At 42.5% G+C, this 7,980-nt stretch overlaps 1 protein-coding gene across 1 annotated transcript in view; it reads right to left on the bottom strand.

Moving 5' to 3' along the window:
- LOC125464837 (F-box only protein 39-like) overlaps positions 1–7,980 on the bottom strand; it is an 84,020-nt gene that overhangs the window by 55,872 nt on the left and 20,168 nt on the right. The window lies entirely within an intron of this gene.

Here is a 7,980-nt window from a genome sequence, read left to right as displayed (position 1 = left end):
TTAGCTTCTCAGGGCTATGTTAATTATGAATTTAGTTGAAAGGGATGTAGCTGTTTTCCTGACACTACTAAATGACTTATTCTGAGTAACTAAGCCATTTCTGACAAAGGGTCCCGACCTGAAATGTCAGCTTTCCTGTTCTTCTGATGCTGCCTGGCCTGCTGTGTTCCTCCACCTCTACACTCTGCTATCTCTGACTCCAGCATCTGCAGTTCTTGCCATCTAAGTAACTTTTTCATTGGATTTACCATAATTGTGGAAGTTCTGTCTACATTCTGGAGGTCTGGCAGTGAGAATGGTAAGCAATGACGAGAGACAGAGCAGATAGGCCAAACAAGGTGAGGATGGCAGTTTCCTTCCCTAAAGAACATTAGTGAAGCAGATGGGATTTTCTTCTGACAAGCAACAATGGATTCATGGTCATCATTAGACTCTTAATTACAGATTTTTTTACTGAATTCAAATTCCACCATCTACTGTGGCAGGATTCAAACCTGGAACATGACCTGGGTCTCTGGATTAACAGTCCAGCGATAATTCTCATTCGGCCATTGCTGTGAGTTAGACTCACAATAGCTGCTGGTCACATGTTCTACATTCTAGTTGCTCATTAATTAGTATGTTTCCTCTTGATGTGCAATAACAACAGAGTAATGAGCTCTTGATTGAGGTACTTAGCTGATTTACTGGTTGATTTAATTTAGGAAAGAATGAGTAACTGATGGCCATGTTGAGTAAACATGCAAGTTGTGTTATAAGGAGCATGCACTATTGAAAACAACTTAATATGTCACTCTTATAATATTTGTTACTTTTAATCCGTAAGAATGTTTTAGGCCCTACTTTCTTGGCACAATATTCTCTGGCAGTAAATGATTATAAGACACTATTTTCATCACTTCCAAAGATCAGACACATTTGCCATCCTCTCCCTTTGTCAGCATTCTGCAGGGACTGTTCCCTCTGAGACACGCTGATCCACTCGTACCCTGGTCTCAACATCTCACACCCGCACAGCATCTTCCCATGCAATCACAGGTGTAATGCCTGCCCATTTACCTCCTATCTCATCATAATCCAAGGCCCCAGACATACCCTCCATGTGAAGCAGTTAGTTACGTGTACTTCATTCAGTCTGTTGTACTCCCTGTTCACAGTGTTGTCTCCTCTACAGTGGGGAGATGAAACACAGGATGGGTGACTGCTCTGCAGAACACCTATATTCTGTATGCACAAATGACCCTGAACTTCCAGTTGCTAGCCACTTCAATACACTGCATGTTTCCTGGCCAACATTTCAGATGTAGACCTGCCTGCTGCAATATTCCAGTGAACCTTAGTGCAACCTTGAAGAACACAATCTCATTTTCCATTTGGGAATCCTTGAGAGTCTAGGACTCAGCATCAATTCTGAGGAAGGGTCCCTGGACCCGAAACATTAACTCTGACTTTTTTTTCCACAGATGCTGCCTGACCTGCTGAGTTTTTCCAGTAACTTCTGTTTTTGATCCAAGTTCACTAACTTTAGAGCCTGATTCAATCCTTCCATGGTTTTACCCACCCTCACTCACAGTTCTGTTATGACATATGGGCTGCTTTTAGCACAGTCACCTATTTGTAGGTACACTTAGAAGCATTATCACATTATTTGGCTTGCATTCAGTATAGCTGATCAATTTTCTCCCACTCTTAGCTCTTATTATCATTTTTTCAGCATTTCTGTGCTGGTGTGCTATGCATTATCTGTTTAGTTTACCTACCCCTTTCTTCTCTCTCTGTCTGACTGCCTGGTCTCCATCTCCATCTATCTGCTTCCCCTCAACCTTGCACACTTTCTGCATAAATACCACTTCTTCCTAGCTGTGAACAGTTCTGATGAAGAGTCACCAGACTCAAAGTATTAACTCTGCTTTCTTCACACAGATGCTGCCAGACCTGTTGTGTTTCTGGAGCAATTTCTCTTTGTGTTTCATGAATTCTGGTGGGTATTTTGGACAATTATGGCCTTGACATTTTACAGAGTTACTGCTCTGGTCCCACACCATAAAATCAGTAAAAGACCCCAAAGAAAAGGTCTATTTATGATATTTGCCCAGAGATTCTGTGAAACTCTCAACAAAGTGACTCGGGAAGATTGCTCATAGTCAGTGACAGGGGCCTTCAGGACTGGGAATATTTTGTGCACTAACCAGCTGGAATAGTAACCATATGTTAAATGATTATTAAAGCTGGTGTGGTATGATTGCCATCTACAGGGCTAATGGTTTTGAGAGAAACATCCTACTTGAAAGTGGGTTGAATATCTGCATTGGCAAGACAAAAATCAAACAGCAAGGTACAGTATGTTGACAGCTGATCATAAAAACATGTTATTCATTCTCCATTTAGCAAAGGCTAATTAACACTTCTAGTGGAAATTTTGAAAGGGAAATTTGATGAAGGGTTCCATTGGAAGTAGTAACTTTGCTTCTGCTTTCAGGTGTTGATTGACTGCTGTGCATTTCCAGCATCTTCTGTTATTAATTAAGATTTCTGCAATTATAGACTCTTCTTTTTAATTGTTCAAGTTGGGTTTGTTCTTGTCTTTAAAACTGATGAGACTCATTTATTATTTGTAATTGTAGAATCTGTCTTAATTAAGTTGCACTAATGTAATCAGGTGTGACCTCAGAAATGAAGAAATTGAATCATAAGTACTACATGAGTAAGGTCCAAGGACTCCATAAACTAATGCAGTCAAAGTTATTTACAGGACTATGTACCTCTTTAAAGATGACACCATTTGTTTAATTATGTGATTGAGTTAATTTCAGGGTCAGTTAGACTGATTAATATATATGCCAATTTCCCTTTCAATATGGCCCTGCTATTTTAATTCCATGTTTATCCATTCCAACGCCCTAGCTCAACTAAGATAAATTTTGATTTGAAAATATCATTTGATTTGATTTATTATTGACAGATGTACTGAGATATAGTGACAAATATTGTTTTGCATGCTAAACAGACAAATTACAATTTAAATAAGTACATGAGGTTAATAAAACAGGATGCAGAATATAGTGTAGAGCTGGATGAACACAGCAGGCCAAGCAGCATCAGAGGAGCAGGAAAGCTACTTTCTGAAGAAGGGTCCAAACCCGAAATGTCAGCTTTCCTGCTCCTCTGATGCTGCTTGGCCTGCTGTGTTCATCCAGCTCTACACCTTGTTATCTCAGGCTTTCCAGCATCGGCAGTTCCTACTATCTCTGCAGAATATAGTGTTACAGAGAAGGTTTAGAGAAAGATCAACAGTAATACATGAGAGGTCCATTCACAAGTCTGATAACAGCAGGGAAGAAGCTGTTCTTAAATCTGTTGGTAGTGTTGTCAAACTTTTGTATCTTTTGCCCGATGGAAGAGGGTGGAAGAGAGTACAACTGGGTTGGGAGAGGACTTTGAACATGCTGGCCGCTTTCCTGAGGCAGTGGGCCATGTAGATGGAGTAAATAGAAGAAAGCTTGGTTTTCGTAATGGACTGGCCTGCATTCACAACTCTGTAATTTCTTGGGGCCTTGAGCAGGGCAGTGGAGGGTCCTAACCCGAAACGTCAAGCTTCCCTGCACCTCTGATGCTGCTTGGCCTGCTGTCGTCATCGAGCTTCACACCGTGTTATCTCAGTTGCTGTACCGAGTTGTGATGTACCCAGATAGGATGCTTTCTATGGAGCTTCAAGAAAATTGGTAAGAGTAAATGTAAATACTGGTTCAGCTTCCAATGATAGCATAAAAATATTACAGAGATCATTACGTGAAGATAAGGTCTGATTGTTGAAGGTATAATGGTCAAATGACATGGCAATAATGCAAGAATCTTTTGTTAAAAAGATACTTTTCTATAAAAGTCACCGCAAAACAAGTTGGTGTTATTATGCAAACACAATATGGTTGACTCACTTGACAACAGTGTGAACAAGCATGTGAACTTATAAAAAAGTCAGTCCTACTGAGTTATTTCAGCAATTTTATTTTTGTAAATGAACTTATAAATAAGGAGGAATAGTCGGCCTCTCAAACCTGCTCCACCATGCAACAAGAATGTAGTTGATCTGGTTACTCTGTATGTCTGCTTATCCTGAAAATCTAAATAAAAACCAAAAGAGCTGCGGATGCTGTAAATCAGGAACAAAAATAAAGTTGCTGGAAAAGCTCAGCAGGTCTGGAAGCATCTGTGAAGGAGAAAACAGAGTTAACGTTTCAGGTCCGGTGTACATTAACTCTGTTTTCCTCTTCACAGATGCTGCCAGACCTGCTGAGCTTTTCCAGCAACTTTGTTTTTGTATCCTGATAATCTTTTTGCTTTTTTATGAAGAATCTATCTACCTCTGCTTTAAAAATATTCAAGAGGTGGAATCTTATGGGGGGCCTGAGCAATGTGGGTGATGGTGAAGTTTGTGGCAGCATCAGCGAGAATTTCATTGAGAACTATCCTAATATTGGGAGTATCTCACTGCAGCTATTAAGTTTTTCACATGCAGTGTGGTAAGTTCTTTCACTGGGGAGTTTCAAGATGCCAACTAAGAGGGATTATTATTCATTAAATATATTGCTAACAGGCCAAATGAAACAATTGTGGACGGAGTGGTCTAGTGGTTTCATTGCTAGATCTAGATCCCCACATAATATTCTGGAAGATGGTGGGATTTGAAGTTAGAAAATAAATCTGGAATTAAAAGTCTAACGATGACCATGAATCCATTGTCAGGTAAAACCCATCTGGTTCACTAGCAAACAGGGAAGGAAACTGCCAACTTTCCCTAGTCTGGCCAACATGTGACTCCAAACTCACAGCAATATGGTTGGCTTAGTGGCAACAGACGCCAGCTTGACCAAAGATGTCTGTACCTGTGAATGAATATTTAAGAAAAGAAATCTGCAAGGAGGGGTTGTAGTAGATCATGAATGCGAGGGAGGTCATGCAGGAGGGGATTTGTTCACAGTGAGGGGCACCCTGACTTCAGTAAATGGCCACACTTGGTGTGGTCACCTCATATGCAAGGAGCTGCAGGGTGTGTAGGAGCAGGCTTATGTAGATAGGCTGGAGAAATGTGAACCATGTGGGCTTTACAGTGAGGGACCTGGATGTTTGGGACCTCACCAACATATAGAAGCAGAGGCTGGAACCCACTGACTGAGGAGCTCTGACTGTCAGCTTCTGTCAACATCAAGCGGGATACCCAGAGTGCACAATGGGGAAGAAAATGGCTGTGACCACTTGCAGAGTGGGTGGGACAACGGACTCATTCCTGTGAACGGGCAAACTGCAGGACAGACCCGTGTCGGGGGCTTAGAAAGGAGAACGTTACACACACATCCATTCACTGTAGAGGACACAGACTCCATGAGGTCCCTAATCCCTGGACATCCTAATGCATTGCTCCCTCCCCCCCCCCCCCTGCTGTTTGTTGTGCACCTTCCTACCCTCCAGATATCACTGACCTGCTCACTCACACCACACTTCTAAATACAGAGGCTGTGATAGAATAGAGTGTTGAAGGACAAAGATCAAAGATGTCAGCATTGGCCTCTTGTTCTTCTCGCTTCCAGATACTGAAACAGGCTCTCACCACAGATCCCATGGCACATACTGTGTCACCATGAAGCCAGGCCTTGTGCTGGAACAATTACATTTGGGGCTACATACAGAGACAAACATTCAAAGTAAGTTGAAAGCCGTGCCACATTTATAAACCAGCACCAAATAACATACTGTGCATTGTCATCTGTGGCACTTCAATAGAATTTCTTCTCCCTCTCCCTCCCCCAAGTTCCAATATGCTCTCTGGTTCCACAGCTGGATGGAGAGAGGTTGCTTGGCTGTCAAGTTCATTGGCCCTGGGGGTTTGGCCGGGTGACTTGAGTAGGGGGCTTGTGTCTGGGCTTGCCAGGACCTCCCACACCATGAACATCCAGGGGTCAGAAGGGGAGACAGGGTGGAGGGAATTGGAATCCTCTCCTTATATCAGGTGAGGACCTCCCCCCATATTGGCCCTTTTTGCTCAGATATGAGCTATCTTCTCCTGTAATGAGAGAAAGGGAGGCATTGAGTGAGATAGAGGTGAATGGCACAGCTGTTAATGTTGGTACAGGTGACCAAAAGGTGGCGAAGTGCCCTGAGTGACTGAGTAGGATGTGCAGAGGGCATGCAGAGTGACCAGTCTGGGAGATTGATGGAGGACAGTGGAAGCGGAGGAGGCAAGATGTTGCATGGCGTAGGTCTTATTGGGAGATGGGTGCAGCAGTAGAAATAGTGAACCCTCATTAGCATCAGAGAAAAGATTGTCTCATGCATCCTGGCACAGGGGAGAAGGTCATTGTCCTTATGCAGCACATCTAGCTGTTGCTCTGCCCCATGGAAATGGCACTGAGCCAAGTGATGATCTTGGACAAGGCTGCCAGGGAACGGTGGCATGGTCTCCTTTGCCAGATCTCCAGGAAAAGGACTCCTCTGCACTGCACCACCACCTTGACCAGGAACACCAGTCAGAGAATTGTGATGCCATCTTTCCTCCTCTCCAACACCTTCTGTAAATGCCGTGGACCAAGTAGAGCAGCTTTGGAATGCCAGTGCATGTCTACACTGTAAGCTTTTGAAGATGGTGCAAAAGCAAGAGATGCTGGTCTTTCGGCTATGATCGCTGAGTGCTGAATTGATGAGCTGAATGGCCTATTTCTCTCCCTGCATAATATGGTGTTGTTCTAGGAATGAGAGTAAAATTGGGGTAGAATCAGTAATGTGGGACACCATAGGGGCAGGGTAGGTTGTTGATAAGGTGGGTTTGGTGAGGTACAGTGCAGAAGATGGAGGAAAGATGAACTATAAAAAGACTAAAAACTAAAAATACATATTTTAGAATGTCAGATTCATCTGTTTTAAGCTAATAAATAAAACTTAAGTACATAGGTAAAATAGTGTGAATGCTGGAAATCTCATGAATAGCTTCCATTAAAAGGACTTTAATAATGATTGAACGATATGAAAGTGGATGCTGAGAAACAGGAACATTAAAAGACATTATTTGTTCCATAAAATAAGATTGCAGTTAACAAAGAACAACTGTAAGTTTACTGTGGTATTAGATGAACAGAGCGATATAGTACCGATATAACACACCACTGAATTGCAGCAAATGAGATACACGAAGTTAACCCATTAATCTTTGAACTAACCGTGTCCAACAAAGGCTACAGGCACCAATCATTCCCACTCATGAGTTAGTGATGAGGGAAGTGTGGGCACAAAGACTATGAAGAATACATAGAACATAGAACAGTACAGCACAGAACAGGCCCTTCAGCCCACAATGTTGTGCCGACCATTGATCCTCATGTATGCACCCTCAAATTTCTGTGACCATATGCATGTCCAGCAGTCTCTTAAATGACCCCAGTGACCTTGCTATGAAACAATATCCAGCAGTTTCAGTGCAAACACTAGACAAATGTGTTCTTATCTATAAGAAAGACTTCTAAAGATTCAGTAAAGTTTAAATGATTATTGGGCTTGTCCAAACAACCACTGAAACATTATTACTTCCAAAGCTTATATCTGCTAACTCACTCTAACACTGTACATACAATTCACCAAGTCTCATGGACTGTGACTCTCACTATGGGATGAATTGTATCCATTGAGTGGCTGTTATCCATTCATCTTCCCATACTGTTTCCGTGGAAATCCAGCTCCAGTACACTCAGTGTCTGTCAGATATGCACAGAGACCAGCACTCTATCATTTTAGCCATTGGTGCTAAACATCAATGATAAGTGAGAGGGGAGCTCTGGGGGCATTGACCTCACTTCAGGTGCCCCTTTCAGTCAAGGATGCAGGGTGGTGTCATTGGGGAGAGAGTGGTGTACTGAATCATCAGAATATTCTTCTCAAGACTTTGCAGAGCTGCCATCCCTCCAAGTCTACCCCTACCAGTCATCCCAAAGCCCG

Source organism: Stegostoma tigrinum, chromosome 24 (genome assembly GCF_030684315.1).
Source record: "Stegostoma tigrinum isolate sSteTig4 chromosome 24, sSteTig4.hap1, whole genome shotgun sequence".
Lineage (NCBI taxonomy): Eukaryota > Metazoa > Chordata > Chondrichthyes > Orectolobiformes > Stegostomatidae > Stegostoma > Stegostoma tigrinum.
The sequence above is the reverse complement of the archived record's forward strand: the minus strand, read 5'-3'. Positions and strand labels throughout refer to the sequence as shown.